Source organism: Apis florea, unplaced genomic scaffold (assembly GCF_048593485.1).
Source record: "Apis florea isolate Af1SG1 unplaced genomic scaffold, ASM4859348v1 contig_2492_pilon, whole genome shotgun sequence".
In the NCBI taxonomy this organism is placed as follows: Eukaryota; Metazoa; Arthropoda; class Insecta; order Hymenoptera; family Apidae; genus Apis; species Apis florea.
In genome coordinates this window covers 4,303,198-4,321,140 of record NW_028256593.1, presented here as the reverse complement: position 1 = coordinate 4,321,140, position 17,943 = coordinate 4,303,198, and the positions used below count along the sequence as shown (strand labels likewise).

The following is a 17,943-nucleotide window of genomic DNA, read 5'->3' as shown; positions in this document are numbered from 1 at the left end:
CACCAATCCCAATCATCATAAACAATTACCCACAACCCGTAACAAAAATACCCGTGATGGCTTTATATACTACCTACCACCACCAGCCTTGTGTACACAAGCGAGTGTACGAAATTTAACCAATTGTCCCCCACTTGAATCTAACGATCTTCTCTTGTATTTTCCAATTCGTCCAATTCTAATTTTGATCATCGCAAAATATATCTTTTCTGTGTTTCTTACACTCTCACATTTCCACTCTGATCAACATTATCGAAGCGTTTAAACAGAGTGGTGATAATTTATAGCTCGAATAGTTACCATTTAACTATTAAGGTGTCGATGTTATGCTAAAAATTTCGTACATTTCTGTGTTTCTATCAAATATTTTGCTCTGATCGAATTGTTTGAACAGAAGTAACGAGAGAAAAGGTAATAATTTATAACTCGAATAGTTACCATTTAACAACCATTAAGGTATCGATGCCAAAATCGTTATGTCAAAAATTTCGTGCATTTCTGTTTCTGTCAAATATCTTGTTCTGATCGAAGCGTTTGAACAAAAGTAACGAGAGAAAAAGTAATAATTTATAACTCGAATACCATTAATTTACCATTTAACAATTAACCATTTAAAGTTACCATGTAACAACCATTAAGGTATCGATGTTATGCCAAAAATTTCGTACATTTCTGTATTTCTATCAAATATTTTGCTCCGACCGAAGCGTTTGAACAGAAGAAACGAGAGAAAAGGTAATAATTCATAACTCGAATAGTTACCATTTAACAACCATTAAGATATCGATGCCAAAAATTTCGTACATTTCTGTTTCTGTCAAATATCTTGTTCTGATCGAATTGTTTGAACAGAAGTAACGAGAGAAAAGGTAATAATTTATAACTCGAATAGTTACCATTTATTAACAACTATTAAGGTATTGATGTTATGCTAAAAATTTTGTACATTTCTGTGTTTCTATCAAATATTTTGCTCCGATCGAAGCGTTTGAACAGAAGTAACGAGAGAAAAGGTAATAATTTATAACTCGAATAGTTACCATTTATTAACAACTATTAGGTATTGATGTTATGCTAAAAATTTCGTACATTTCTGTGTTTCTATCAAATATTTTGCTCCGACCGAAGCGTTTGAACGGAAGAAAATAACGAGAGAAAATGTAATAATTTTTTTTTAACAATCATTAAACGTAATGGAGCAATAACGTAGTATAATTTTATCGTTCGAAGAATTTCTGACAACTCTGACAATCCAAAAACGCTTGGACACTTCGATTTCATTAAGAGTTATCGGCGAGAATTCCTAAATATTTTCGTTACAAACATTTATCTCGCCCACTGGTGTATCTCGTTCGAGGGCTGGGATAATAATCCCAATGTTATTTCACGCTTTCGCCCGTTTCGGCCGTTTAACGCAATTCCAGGAGCGTATGCGCGCCCACGATCGCCCGCTGCTGATCTCTGGGAACGTTCGCTGGGGATAGGCGTGCTATGCTTGCTGTGCCCGCTTCGCATTTTCACTCACAAGCGATGGAATCGCGGATTTGTAATCGGTAGGGGAGGGGAGAGGGAAATTCGATACCGAAAGTTGGATAGCCCTGTGTGCAGATCGTGAAATTCAATATTTCAATGCTTCGTTCGTTTTTTTGTTTGTTTTTTTTTTCCTTTTTTTTTTTTTCGGATCCTCCGATGACTTTTCGAGATTCTTCTCGAAAGAAAGGGGGGAGGGAAAAAAGTTGTACGATCTTTTTTTTTTTTTTTTTTTTTAAATGATTGACATTACAAAATTATTGGAAAATCGTCTGCCGCTAATTCCTCTTCGAGCAAGTTTCATAGATAATATACGCAGAGTAAATTTTTTTCTTTCTTTCTTTTACAGATCTCGATAAAATTTATGAAATTTGTGATTCCCCGTTTTAACAGGGATGAATTTTTCCTTCTTTCTTCTTTTTTATGAACGCAAGAGTCAACGAGGAGGGTACAAGAGTAGGAGGACGAGAGAAAAATCGGAGTACATAAAGCAAGCAATGAGAGATAGGGCGGGGACAACGAGATGGAGGAGGCAAGAGGAGGCTCTGGGGACACTGAGAAGAAAGGATGGATCGAGGGAGGGGGGGATACCGGGTGGAACATTACAGAGAGCGAGACAACATGGAAATGTTGTCAAAATAAAATCTAATTAGCCCAATTCACTGGGAACACGCCGAACCACTGGTCTTTCCACGGAGAAATTTTTTTTTTCCAGAAATCCAAGCGACGAAATATATAAAATGTATAAAAATATACAACTACAAAAAAAAAAAAATCTCTCGTTTCCTCGAATCCAATAAATTCTTTTAAATCCAAAAAAATCGACCCCTGTAAAAATCCTCGCGTGAAAAATCCGCATCATCCTTGAACGGTGTCCAGGTCCATCCTCCAGGGAGGAGAAGGCAGCATCGCCGTGAAAAGAAGCATGATCATCGGCTGGGGGAGGAACAGAGAGGATGGCATGGCCGATGGCATTGTTGCTTTTCCCCGGCGGTGTTTGCAGTGGCGCGGTATTGTTGCACTCGCCCCTTTCATCCAGAGAGCATGTGTACTCGTGGGAGTGACGGCATCTCATATTAGCCGCTTAATTGTCTCTATTTGTCGAGGAGACCCCATTGAACAGTTTCAACGGCCGAAACAACGGAAATCGAGACATTATCGCGACAGGGGTCGACCACTTTTCGTTCACCTTCGCCCACTCGTTCGATCCTCCCCGCTTGGCGAGGAGATGTGTATTGATATATCGCAGTGGCCAACGATTTCCAGTTATCCGGGGTGATTGACGAATGAATTTTGTAACAAATTGTCGGATTCGTGGGATCAGATATTCGAGTAATTCTGGCCATCGTTTGTTTACGAGTGATTCGGAATTTGTGTTGAGAAACTGTGGCGAAATCGATTGTCGATACTCGGTGATGATGAAGGGAAGTGAGCTTTGAGGAAACTGTCGGATGGATGGCATTTGCTTGTTCGGGAATATAAAAATTTATAAAATTTGTTGAGAAAGATTCTCCGAAAGATGGTAAGAATTTATTCATCATCTCCTCGAAGAATAAGAAATTTAAAGTTTCTTTCTTTCTTTCTTTCTTGATTGCGAAAATTTAAAATTGCGCGAAATCGAAAGCGAAATTGGAAGATTGGGCGGTGGTTAAATTTCTTCTTCAACTATTCAACAATCGTGTTTATTGCTTCTTCAATTTCTGTGGGAATTTCTTCCGGGCAAAGAGATATCGCTGCGCCACGGTAGAAAAATGTGGCCATGGAGTGAGGGTAATTACAGGCAGTTTCCTCGCTAGCGGGTGGTTCATCATAGACGCGAGAAAAAAGCCCGTGGAAGGGTAAAGTTCGAGGAATTATCCTCGTTGTTCCGTCTGCCGTTACGGACGATTATTCCCGTAGTAGTTGAAACTCCCTGAAGAAAACGAGGGGATTCGGCAAGAAACGGAGTTCTAATAATTGATAGCGAGATAGAAATTCAAAGTTCCGCGAAAGAAATGGTTAAAATTATTTGAACGAGGAGGCACGAATTCGATCGATTCATCGAACGATCATTCTGTGTTAAGATTAAATAAAAAAACGAAACCTTATATCATCTGTATTTCTTCGTGTTCGCGTAACGAGAGAAAGAATTATCCAGCAATTGAATTTTATTCGTCCACGTGATGATTATGAGTTTCGATTATTCGTGGCCGCACGAATAGAAAAAAAAAAAAAGGAAAAAAAGGGAGGGGGGGGGGAGGGTTCCACTCCGATGTGCGATTAAAACTTAACGAGTATCGTTTTTCTCGCCGGTAAATTACATTAATTAATACTTTCCATTTGCATGACAAGAGATCGCCGAAATTGAATCGGGGCCCCTTGTTAATTCTGTGCATCGGAATCGTTTAATTTTCATGCCCCTGCAACGTGCACGCTTTATTTGCAAACGTACTTTCATTCCCTTTTTCGTAAAACACCGATGAAAATCTCCGAAACTCGAGGAAAACAATGTGCCACGTGACCTAACCTATCGGTGTCACTCGACCATTCTACGCGTAAACACCATTGGATTTTATCATGGTAATCGTGACGTTATATTTTATAATATTTCAAGCCGTCTTAAATTTAAAATCTTCAAGAAATATTTAACACGTTGTTACCGAATCTAGTTTGTTCGTTAACATTTAACGACGCCCGAGTATATTCTCGTGACCAAGTTCCATAGTCAACCTAACCTCAAATATTATTCTAACCTCGTACGCCATCTATCACGCAACTCGTTTACTTCAAAATTCATAGTTCACTCCAAGATGGAACGAGATCTTAACTTTTCCAACGTTGGATTGAAAAATGACAAAGTTTTTTTCTCGAAAAATCGTGCCACGATTTTAATAGATTCGCGGATCTATTCTATACGGGGCAGAGTAAAGAAAGATCGTATTAAATAATTGGCGAGAGGATATCGCAAGATATCCCATCCGCGAGGAATTATTTTCCTTCCTGAGAGACTATCGAGTTTATAAGACGTAAGCTCCGCAGTGAATTAAATGCAGTTTGACCTGTTGCTTTGAGGCAAGCTGTAACTTTTTTCGCGCTCAGAAAGAACATCAATCACTGGCTCTGCCCTGTGTTATTATTATTATGCTGCGGTGACTCTAACGAATTCTTCTCATCGAACGTCTGACATTCGGCCATCGTGATCTGGGAAGAATAAAATTTTGCCATTTTTTTTTCTTTCTTATATAAACTTATATATCTTTGAAAAATATAATAACTTCAATCTTCGAATATTCCACAACTTGTCATCCCACGAGTTTCTAACAGCATTTACCTTAAACTTCTCTCAGAAATATCAAAAATATCCTACTCCAAATCAAACACACGATCTTAAACTAATTCTATATGATACAATCGAAGCATTAAATTAACAAAATAATCCAAAATTCAGGCTCAGCAAGACGATTCGCCAATTTTGAAAGATAACTTCATCCTGTACACCCTGTAACATCGATCTAGAAATTGGTCGAAAATCTGTTTGCCCACTGTTCCCCGATGAATCACGAAGCCATCGGCACACGATTGATCGATTAGGTCAGTTTCGATGGGCATCAAGCCTCGATAACCGTGGACGGCTCCACTTTTCCCCGGCTGGATTCTCGGTGGGCCGGGCTCCTTTTTATTTATTCATGCACCGGTGACGACGCGCGGCGGCCATTTTCGTGGCTGAAAAGCGGACAAAGAAGAAGCGCGCGAGAGAAGGAATTAAGGTCGTGACCCGTAGTTGAAACTTTCAGCTGGCTCGCGCGATTCTCTCTCTACCTGCTCTTTAATCTCGCCCCATTCAAGGAACACGCGCGCCGACAATTTATTTTAATCAGCCGGCCAACTGGTTATATTCCCTTTCTACCTCTAATGTTCCCATTTAATGGCCGGCTTAATTTTTATTTCGACCCGGCTCGTGACTGCATCGACCTTACAATTCGCTCGTACAATTGTCACGATCCGTCTCACACTTTTGCTTCGTTTTGATTCTCGTATTTTCGAATTTTCGTTTCGGGTTGATAATTTTTAGGCACGTTGCAATAATAATAAATTTCGAAAATCTGCTCGAGAATCCGAAGAATTAATATCTAATATATTTAGATCCGTCTGACACTTTTGCTCCGTTTTGATTTTCATATTTTCGGATTTTCTAGTTCGTTTTCGATAAAAAAAAAAAAAATGGATTTGGGTTAATAGTTTTAGGCACATTGAAATAATAATAAATTTCGAATAGCAAAAATCTGCTCGAAAGTCGTTAATTCTAATATATATTTGAATATCTAATATATTTAGATCTAACTGATTGAAACTTTTGTTTTGATTATCATATTTTCGGATTTTCTAGTTCGTTTTCGATAAAAAAAAAATGGAATTCGGATTAATATCGATGATTTTAGACAATAATAATAAATTTCGAATATCAGAAATCTGCTCGAGAATCCGTTTAATCCGTTTAATTGATTAGTCTGTAGTTAATTCCAATATACTTTTGAATTCTTTGTTTCCAATTTTAGATAACGGTTATTAAATGATTCAAGCGAGTTCTTCCAATCTCCAGTTCGTACAAAAATGAAATCGAGGCCAATCCCGAAATTTCGTTCGATATTTTACAACCCAGTTCCAGCTAAAATCCGCTAATTTAAAATCTACATTGGGAGGAGTTAAAAGTAGCTTCTACGATATCAGGTCAGCCATTTTTTTCGGCTATCTACAAATAAATCTCGAGTGAATTCTAGATTAAAAAAAAAAGAGCAATCATCGAAATATCCAATCCAAATATCGTTATTCGTTACCCAACTCGATCCTCTTCTCGATGATGAACGAAGAAAAGAAAAAAGAAAAGAAATGATTCGATCCTGGAACCGAATCGATCCCAGATCTCGAGGCTGTTCGAAACAAAAATCATTGGCTTTCCTCAATTTTCCAAAAATCAACAAGCAACTTTCTCAGAGAGAAGAAGAACTTTCCGCGCGAGTTTCGAGCGTGCCTGTTTTTCTCACACGTTCAACCAAGCAGCCTGCGCGCGGTCGTAATTATCGAGGTAACGCGGCGCGTTTCCAGGCGATCCGCGCACCTCTCCGCCGCGAGACAATGAACAATGGGACGAGCAGATTCGCATAGCTGAACGCCTCGGTGAGGATCCGCGAAAGATGGAATTCGAGGCGTTCGTCAGGCAGCCACAAAAGAGAGAGGAGCGGAAGAAGCTATTTACCAGGCAGCATCGCGAGCCATCTACCCCTGCGAGAAAGCGTCGAGTTAGTTATAGATATACTGGGAGAGGTGGGAGGAATAGAGAAATTTAGAGTGACGACTTGGTCTCGGATGAGAGAAACTATTGTTCGACCCCGCCACTTCTTTCTCTCAACATCTCTCGGTTCTTCGTGGTCCTGTTATTTCAAGATGGATCGATTGACTCTTGGGATATTGATTCGTACAGAAAAATTATATGAACGGATCGTGTGAAAATTCTCGTGTTCATTGTTTTTGATAATATATTTGGAAACAGAAATTTAAGCAACGGTGAATAATCATAGGTAACCTCAAAACAGTTGAGGTTATGTATGAAAAGTGGGGTACGTTGTAACTACAAAATGTTGTAACTATAAATAAATGTTATTTGAACAATTTACTTCAAGTTACTTCAAGTAATTAATCGGATTAATGGCCAATATATTTGTATTAAATTCAAAATATATTCTTTAAGGCTCAAAATATCTCTATCCTCGTGTCGCATTTCTGTTCTGGTTATTTCAAGATGGATCGATTGACTCTTGGGATATTGATTCGTACAGAAAAATTATATGAACGGATCGTGTGAAAATTCTCGTGTTCATTGTTTTTGATAATATATTTGGAAACAGAAATTTAAGCAACGGTGAATAATCATAGGTAACCTCAAAACAGTTGAGGTTATGTATGAAAAGTGGGGTACGTTGTAACTACAAAATGTTGTAACTATAAATAAATGTTATTTGAACAATTTACTTAAAGTTACTTCAAGTAATTAATCGGATTAGTGGCCAATATATTTGAATTATATTCAAAATATATTCTTTAAGGCTCAAAATATCTCTATCCTCGTGTCGCATTTCTGTTTTGGTTATTTCAAGATGGATCGATTGACTTTTGGAATATTGACTCGTACAGAAAAATTATACGGATGGATTGTGTGAAAATTCTCGTTCATTGTTCTCATTCAATGTACTTACATGGAAATATATTTGGAAATAGAAATGCACTTAAATGGTGAATAATCGCAGGTAACTGTAACCTCAAAACGGTTGAGGTTATGTATGATTGACTACATTCTTTTCATAACAATAATCCGTAATCTCCAAATAGCTTATCGTTTCCAAAATTTATCAAAAAGAATTTATCAACGAATAATCAAAAGGAATAGCAACTTCAGAGACATATTCCTTTATCGAAACTCTACACGAAAACATATTTGGACGGAATAATCGTGGATCAACTACAAAATAAATGTTGTTCCAACATTTTAAATAAAGTTACTTATAAAACAGCTAATTGTATTAGTGGCCAAAAAACTATCGATCCTATTTATTAAATTCAAAGTATAGGGTCTCTTTAAGGCTCTTTAAGCTATACTCTTCTCATCCGGGCTGAAAAAGATTCTTGATAACGATAATCTGTAATCTTATCTCAAAAGCTCATCGTTTCGAAATTCAAAATTTATCAAGAAGCCGAGCAATCAAGAGGAACAGCAACCTCGAGCTCATATCCGTAGATCCTATCACAGATACAAACTCCTCCAAGTGATCAAGACTTTCTCGCTCGAACCCTCCCCTCCTAGTGATAGAAATAATTACCACTACCAACCTATCAACTTCTGACTTCTGAAAGTCTTCGACCAGTTTCCAGATTAATAGTAGTAGTAGTCGAAAATCGAAAAACAAAAAGAAAGAAAGGGAAAAAAACATCCTGGTTCATCGGACCTGACCTAACCAACCAAGAGCGACCCCGTAGGCCAACAGCAGGATTTTCATCCCTGCCAACTGACAATTCCATAATAAAGTATATCCATCACGAGCCGGCGCCATTACCCTTTCCACCCTCGTCCCAGACACGGAGGTGGAAATAATTCCCGGAAGTAACGCGTGTCGACGGACAGATAAACTTTCCCTCCAATTCGAATCCAATCAGCGGATCGTCTGTCGATAGGCACGGCGTCGCAGAGGGGAAATCCATGGGATATTATTCATGTGCTGGCGACATGTGTGGCCCCGGTGTGGTCAACGCGAAGGCAATATAACTTTTTTTTTCAACCCTTTCTCCTCCTCCTCCTCCTCCTCCCTTTCTTCCTCATCTCATCGACTTCTCGTATTTCCGAGGCAATTCCTTTTTTCCGTTCTCTCGATGGCGTCCTTTATTAGCGTCCTCCATTTCTTCTTTTTCTTTCTTTTTTTTTTTTTTTGTCATAATGAAGGCGAGAGGATTTTTCATGGGGCGGTTTGAGGATTGGGAGTCCCCCGACGGTTTCACGCATGGAAATGAAGTTCGAATTCGTGGACCGAGTTTTCTCGGCCGAGCAGAGTTTCCGGTTAATTTTCCGATCTCGCGGAGATCATCGACAGAATGTTATCTTCGTTCTGTTTGTTTCTTTTTTTTTTTTTAGATATACAGAATTGCTCGAGATTTGTATTTGGGAGTATTTCGATCGAAGTAAATACGTCAAATTTCAAGGATTTTTAATTGAAATCGATCTTTCTCCTTTGGGGAAAGAATTTTGATGAATTTGGTCTTCTTTCGTGTTTTTATACAACTGATTTAATATGTACGCGGTAATATTATTTCATCCTTATTCGTTTCATACCGAGCATCATCGTTTTTCGATTTTGATTAATTCAAAATACCCGTTGAACGGGTGTAAGTTTTTTGAAATTTAATTTAAACTCTTGTTGAGTAACATTTTCATGAGAGCAAAAAATTCTCGAAGAAGTATAATGAAAATCGTGTAATTAATTATATTGAACACACGAAATTGCAAAAGAAAATAATGATCCTCAGTTCTCTCGTTACAAGCCACATTTTTTTTTTCTCGCTAAAAGCTTTATCATTTCTTCAAGAACTCTCAAGAGTTATGTAAATTTATTCAAATACAAGATACGGGAAATTTTACGTCAAATTTTGCAATTTATTTCTCGAACAAAAATATCATTTGTACAAATATAAATATCTCGTTGCAATTTTGAAAAAAAAAAATTCACGTTTGATTAATTTCAATTCTTACTCTGTGTTTTGAAACAATTCCTTTTTTTTTTTTTTTTGCTCTTTTTTTTACATATTTTCATCATACAGTTTCGAATTATTTTTCAATTCATTCACAGCTCGTTGATAAAACAAACTTTCGAAAGCTGTTAATTTATTTCAGCAAAAATATTCAAACGTGTCTCTGGATATTTATATAAAAAAAAAAAAAAAAAAAAAAAAAAAATAATCTTCTTCTTTCCTTGCAATAAATGACGTCGAATTTTATCAATCTTTTATGTTTATCGTTTCTCAATCTTGAAACAGAACAATGTTACAATTTTTTTTTTCAAATAGCGATTAATTTATTTCATCTTATTTGAAAATTTAAGTTTAAATAATATTCGTATTATTTTTTTTGAGTTTTGAAAATTGTTTAATTAATATTATAAACTATCTTTCATTTTGTTATTTCGCTGTGAATATTTCCAATTAAGAACACGTTTTTCGCAACGTAAAATTAAAAAAAAATCGAAAGAATGCATATCAACTTTTCGACAATAGTAAAATTACGCATACTGCGCGATAAAAAGAGAATAATTAAACGTACACGTCACTCGATACCATCGAATATCGGTTAAATTGGAAAAAGTTTCAATGACTGGAATGGCACATCAAATTCCCATCAACGAAATAACAAGAATTTTTAATAAAAAAAGTATCGAAAGAGGAGTTTAAAAAAAAAAAAAAAAGAGAAATTTAGAAAGGAATATATAATTCATGAATATTAAATGCCTATTATATATCATATAATCGAGTGATCGTATAAACGTTTGATGATTCCCAGTTGAAGAACGTTAATGAAAAAGAAAGTAGATGGGTGATGAAATTTTTGCAAAAGTAATTTGTGACGAGATAAATGGCAACTAAATTAGAAAATGTATAAATATCAAAGCGATGCTTGAGCAAATGGTCAAAATTTAAACGCTTTCGTTTCAATATTAGAATTAAAATTAAATTGTGTATATATACACGCTCGAGAGGAAAGGAAATGAAATTTGAAATTTGAAAATTTCATTGAAAAATTAATCTCAAAAACGGATAGAAATGACGATTTGTTGAAATTTATAGAAAGCTTTATGGAAATTATTCTTTCCACCATTTACTCAACTTAACACGAAACGTCATTTTATCGTTTCCACCAAAATTAATATTAAAATTTTCCATTTATCGAAATAGTTTGAATTTTTCAATCTTTTCCCCCGATATATCTTTCACCGAATATTCGATTTTTTTTTAATAATTTAAATACGAGACGAAAAACGAAACTTTCCTCCTCAAAATTTTACTTTCGAAACATTTTCTAAATTTCCAACACTTTTTACTCTCCAAACAGAGCAAAAGTTCGAATTATCAATTAAATCGTATTAATTAAAAAATTGGCAAAATTCCATATCGAAATTCCAGTCCGGATTATAAATCCAGTTAACAGGGAATAAATTTACGAGCAAGAATCACGTCCATTCTATTAAACGACACTAGCTCCACTAAGTGTAACGTGATCTCGACGTACCTGAGTATCGCGACGCCTCGTTAACGGCGCCATGAGCTAATCGATAGCCCACCTATGTACAGACCATCCATCGGATCATGGCCAGATCATTCAAAGTTCGATGCACCTTTCGGCTGTCAAATATATATCCAACTATATATCCTGCTTTCATCGACATTAACTCTCTTGAAAAAAAGAAATCCAACGTTTTTAACTATTTTCAACAACAATTATTTCCAATTTTTACAAAAAAAAACCGCGATTCGAAATTTCGCGATCCACAAGTTGAGAACCACTTTGAGAGCTACGCTCGAAGAGAACGTAGCCTTTCTCCTGGCTAAAAAGTCTGCGAAATCTGAGAAGAGTTGAGAACCACTGAGCGCCACGGTCGCAGAGAAAAGTTTTCGAAAAACGTTACAATCGCGACAAAATTGAGAACCGCTATCCGCAAAGAATAAACGAAACTGGAACGCGGAGGAATGGTATAATAAAAATTGATAAATAAGAATAAATAAGAAAAGAATTGTGAAAATACTTTTCGATCGAAGCGCGAGAGGAGTAACGATCGTGTCCTCGCCGGTTATAATAATAACAATGATAATAACGATAAAATTTCACGGCGAGAAGGTTCGTTTGGCAGCGTTCGATATCAGCTCTTTTCGCGCGGCTTAGAAAACTTCGCGAGCAACTCGGCGATTTGTTGGCCAGGCCCTGATAATTGATCGATAGCCCTGCAGTTAATCAGAGCCCCGAATTCGAACCCGAGAGTTTTAGAAAATTCGAGGTCGCCTCTCTTCTCCTTCGCAATTTAATTTTAATCTAGCCGACGACGAGGAGAAGTTTTCCTCGTTGGTTTCCCATTTTCGTTTAGGATAGGCGCTCGAATTTTTTTAAATAATACTTGGAGAATTTTTGGAGACGTCGAAGGAAAGGTTAAAAAAACGGTGTACAATAAAAGTGAAAGAGTCCGTGAAAGCGTTCAATTGCGCAATTAAACGGACGGAACGACCGCCTGCCGGTCGAAATAATTTAAATTTGTTAAATCATGGCAATTGGTTTCTATGGTGCAACGTCATCGGCCCAATGGGACAAGATTTTTCTCCCGCGGTGGATAATTGGAAAATAACCCTCTATTTCTCAATTATTCCGTATCAACCGTGATCAGTGCCGAGCTGCATTAGAAATAACGAGATTATTATCATTAACGGGGGGAGGGGGAGAGGGGGCCGATTGGATTAATGGAGCATCCTCTCCAAGTCTCTCCCATCCCAGCCATTGCCTATTTAAACGTTTACCCGTTTCGATTCAGGTGGTAATGGCGATCGCGAATTAGGCGGGTTTAACGAGTTTTCGGACACTCGGCCATTTATTAACTCGAGCAAGAAGAAAAATTTTATCGAGGAAGGGAAACGGTTGCCCGTTTGGATGGAAGAAAAGAGAATGAAAAATTCTCGATACACTTTCGGTTCCCTTCGGGATTGATGGCGGGAGAATTTAATATCGAATATAGTTTCGTGATTCTTTGCAAGCGACAAAAAATGTTGATAGTTAATTAATAAAGATTCGGAGTAAGTAATTTAATTAATTTATTATGGATCTCGATCATTTCTCGACACGTTCTTGTTAAAATCATCCCAATGTTTACTAAAAAGTCGTTAGAAATTAAACAAATTCTCGTTTTATCGATTTATCGACTAATAAGCAATTCTAAATTTAACTCAATTTAGCTCGATTTAATTCAAATTTTAAATCAAATTTGATCGCGAGAGAATCGTGATGAAGAGATACTACCTGACAATAAATTTTCACAAATATTAATATTAATATTAATAAGAAAGAGCAGGGCAATATTATAATTCCTTTCAAGAAAGGAAAAGGAAAGTTGGATCGACGAATCGATTAAAATACGGCGGTGGAGCAAGCAAACGTTAGATCAGAATAATCCCGCTTATCCTTTATTCGTTTGCCTGACCTTCTCTCATCGCTCCTCGTCGTCGAATCAAAGAATCTTAATGGTAATGCCGTCGATTGGCCCATTTACCAGCTTCGCCTTACTCGGATTTCGCCACGCGAAACGACATCCCTGCTCCTCCCTTCTCCTTTTTTCTTTTTGTCGCTTTCTCGCCAAGCCGCGTCCATGAAAAGAGAAGTTCACTGATTGGAAGGCTAATCACGCGCTACTCTCCATTACATTAATTAAAACTTAACTCTCAACTTCGCCCGGTTACCAAGGCTATCTTGTCCGCCACCAGCTTTCTCTCCGCCGTCTTCGAGCCACGACGACGACGCTCGTCTTGTCTCCACTCGTGTCAGCGGTTCTCAACTTTCCTCGGCCATTTGCATATCAATGGAAGAGTATGAAAAGAGTGGCGATGGTAGATACGGTTATAAGGTTGCCAATTCGTCGGGATCAACGGGTTTAGAGATTCGTTTTTGAATTTTTGAGATTTCGTATTTCGGTGATTGTACGAATTTGAAATTAAGGATCGAAGGAATTGGAACTTGGTTGCAGAGAATTGTGGATTCTTTAGAATATTTAGAATTTTTGAAAATTTCCAATTATTCTTAAATCGGAATTTTTCCTAGATATTTTTTAACTTTCTAATTTTTTTCTCTCCCTCTCCATCTTGCAATTTAAGATTCTACATTTAAATTCTTTGTTTCTTCTTCATCTCGCAGTCTTTCAATTTTTTTGCAAAAGTCGAATTATTTATTATTGAAATTTTTAATAAGCAATAATTATTATAAAATTTCATTTTGTAAATAGAAACAATTAAATTTTATATTACAGACGAAAGATAAAAGTTTCATCACGACGATGAATTCAATGCTGCATCAAAGACACATTTCCTCAACGCCATTAAATACAGGACTGTGTATCGATCCATATTTCTACTTGAAGACACGTCTGACCCTAAACGTGCTTTTACTACTACTTCCATCTTTACCAAGATAGCAATATGGATGTCCTTATATTGATTCCAAATTGATACTTATTTAATATGTACTTGAATTAGTACGGTGCCCCGGTATTTTATGATTTTATTCGACTATTATAAAGTTAAGTTGAAAGTTCTTAATGGAAAAGAAACCCCTCGTAATGGATGAAATATTGCTACGAATGAAGTTATGTAAAATTAGCAACGATAAAATTCTTCGAACGATTCAAGAAAGTCGTTTAACAGTTTCTACACATTAATCTCTCAACTTTCACGATAAATTTTCCTCTCTATTTTTATTTTATTTTCAACCGTTATTATTTACTTATTCGTTTCTCCTGTAATTGCCATACATTTTTTTTATATACACTTTATATTAAATTTATTCGTATATTTTCATACCTCAATTCAATTCCCGAATTCATCTTTAATAATTATCGATTTTTAAGCAATTAATCTGATCCCATTTGAAATTCACTCGATCCATCGATACGATAGAAATAAATCTCGGATAAAGAGAGAATTAGCAAAAAATCGAGGTCGAGGAATCGAATCGGGGTGATTCTCGCTTCCCGTGCATCCCACTGACCTTCCGCCACGCTTCCGTTGTACACGCTCGACGCTCGAAAACGCCGAAAATTAAGCGTTCTCCACGTTATGCATGTTCGTTTTTGCACAAAACAAAACCGGTTTTTCCACCGTGATTCCCTCCACGATTTTTTCCAACTCGTAACAACAACGATACAAACTTTTCCAAACTATCGCCAACTCGAAACGATTCTCGTCACGATATTCATTTTTTAAAATATGATTGTTTTTCGAAAAATAAGAAGAACTGCCTCTCTCGAAATCGAGGAAAGACGAGAATTTTCACCGCCACTTTCTCGAATTCCCGCCGTTCATGGTTCGATCATGGTTGATCCTCGAAGCGCCATCTACACCGGGCAAACAACCATCATATCGTCCGAATAGAAATTTTGCACGAAATGATCTCGCTAACTTCCCCTTTCTTTTTCCAGGGGGATATTAAGGTCACTCGGGAATATAAGAATCTGGAGGGGAGGGGAGAGGAGGATAGAGATAGAAACGGAATAAAGGATCCTCATCTCGGTCGCGTCTTATCGTTGATTGTACTACTTTGCCGGAGTTTCATCCTGCGCTCCAAAGGTTTCACGCGCTAAAAAGAGCAAATAAATGAAATTCTGATAAACAATTTCTGAATATTCCGCCGGCTTCTTTTTCTTCTTCTTCTTCTTCTTCTTCTTCCCTGCCGCGACCTCTCGCGTCTCCGCTAATTTGAAATTTAAACGGCGAACAGAATTACCGGGGAATATTTAATATTAACTTCGAGAATAATGAAGAAATTTTCTTTTTTTTCTTCTTCTTCTTTTTCTTTCTCTCTCTTCAAGAATAAAAGGGAATCTTTAACGCGTTAATTCCAAAAGGAGAGATTATCGCACAAATGTAAATAATGGACGATCGTGTATTAATTTTTCGATAATTTTAATTATACAATACATAATTAGAAACTATTTTCGTAAAGGTTACATCGACTAATCATCATTCGATCAAGTTCTTTCTGTAATCTTAAAAAAGTTCCTGCATATTTTTAAAAATTCCGCCGTATCCATAGAAGAAATAAATATCAAATATTTAAAAAAAAAAAAAATAGAAAAAGAATGTTATTTCATCCGCAGAAAAAAAATTCCTCGAATTTCTTGAAATGCATTCCTAAAAAAAAAAAATTTCCAAGAACTCCGCTCGGATTAATCAGGATTAGGATTTCGTGCAAAAACTGCTCGGGAAAAAATCCCCTAGAAGAAGTTCCCACACGATTTCTTATAAAATATCTAGAAATTCTGCGGTATCTAACCGGTCTCTCCCCTAATGTCTGGGTCGAAAACTCTCGTCCTCCCTGACGACGGACGAGAAAAAGAAATTTCCAAGCGAGGTTTCACCGCCGGTTGCAGCTTATCGGTGATCGTCGCGGCTTAAAGGCGACGTTGAACGAAGCGCGCCTTAAGCTTCGCAGCGATACCACCAGAGGAGGGCCAGAGAAAACGACGACGCGACGTAGATACTGTCTGCTCGTACGACGGCGGCCGCTCTCTCTTCGAAATTGGATCCTGGCCGTGGCGTAAGTTGTTGGATAACGAGTGCCTGGATTTTTCGATAGTTCGAACACCGCTTTTCATATTTCGCGACCAGACATTTTTCAAAATGAAATTTTCAACCGGCATTCCTCCTCGCGTGTCCTCTCTCGAAATAATTTCCACGTGGAAAATCATTCCGTTTCGGAAGATCGGATCAGGGATATCGATATGAGTGAAGAATTACTATTAGAACTAAAAATCGAAGCAACGCGTGTTTTATAATACGAAAATTTCAGAAGCGGTTTCTCGAAATAATGGATGGAAATCAACAATTCGTATGTATCTCGGTTATTTCAAAGTTTTGGGTTTAAGTGATTTGTTGAATTATCGATTCGATCATAGAAAAAATTATAATTCTTCTCAATCGTTCGATCGATTCGAAGTGAATTTCGTTAAAAATTCTCGGTGACAATCCCCTTTTCAACGTATCAATCTCTCTCTCCGTCCGACGAACAGAATTCCTTTGTCTCTCCCTCGATCCATCTTCCAAATTCTATCGTTGCCGATTCTTTTTTTTTTTTTTTTTTTTTCAACAAAATCAAACCAAATCAATCCCAAGCAAGAACATAACACAGGGGAATGCATTAGCCCGGATGAATCCACCGATATAACATACACGATAATCGAACCTAACCCAATTCTCAAAAGTATCGATCAAAAGTATCCAAAACAACCAAACCTCCTGCTTTAGACTCATTTTTCATCCGTTATTGCCCCATAAACGGTTCGAACGCTATCTTCGCTAAAAAAGTGGAAGGATATTTTTGACTTTTTAAAATTTTGCAGTTTCTGAACCGCTGTATCTTAGAATCTGGCGTACGTAAGATATTCTTAGCTCGTTTCAAGCAGGAAACTCTTCTCTTTCGACTCATTTTTCACCCGTTATTGTTCCACAAACGGTTTCTTCGCTATCTTCGCTAAAAAGAAGTGGAAGGATATTGTTGACTTTTTAAAATTTTGCAGGTTTCTTAGCTCGTTTCAAGCGGCAAAGTCTCTTCTTTGAACCCGTTTCTGTCCCACAAACAGTTCGAACGCAATCTTCCAAAAAAGTGGTAGGGTATTTTTGAGTTTTTAAAATTTTTGAACCGCTGTATCTTAGAATCTGGTGGACATACATTTTCTTAGCTCGTTTCAAACGAGAAACTCTTCTCTTTCAACCTCCCCGTGAAACCCTCGATGTGAAACAGCTCCCTGGCATCCGTCATAATATTGCGACGAGCTCGTCCTTGGACCGCCCTCCACCTTCCATCTCGGCGGACGAAACGTTTTATACACACGGCGTTGTCGGTTGGCACGTCGCCTCGGGCGCTTTGTCGGAGAGGGGCCGGCCAACGAAGGGTGCAGTTAATTAATAAAAGCTCGTGGGTCAGGGGTGGTGGATAAAGGGACGCGATCCGTGCATCGCTTCATATCGACGGCCGCCTGTCGATACCTTCGTGTGTGGGCCACCGATCGTGGTAGACACGCACAAACGCACACATATATACGTCCGTATATGATAGGCTATATCTCACTTGCAATTCAAACTAGAGAGAAAGAG

General features: G+C 37.4%; 1 protein-coding gene across 7 annotated transcripts in view; it reads right to left on the bottom strand.

The window, feature by feature from the left end:
• Positions 1–17,943, bottom strand: part of LOC100870268 (uncharacterized) — a 400,411-nt gene that overhangs the window by 68,820 nt on the left and 313,648 nt on the right. The gene's annotated exons all lie outside the window — the stretch shown is intronic.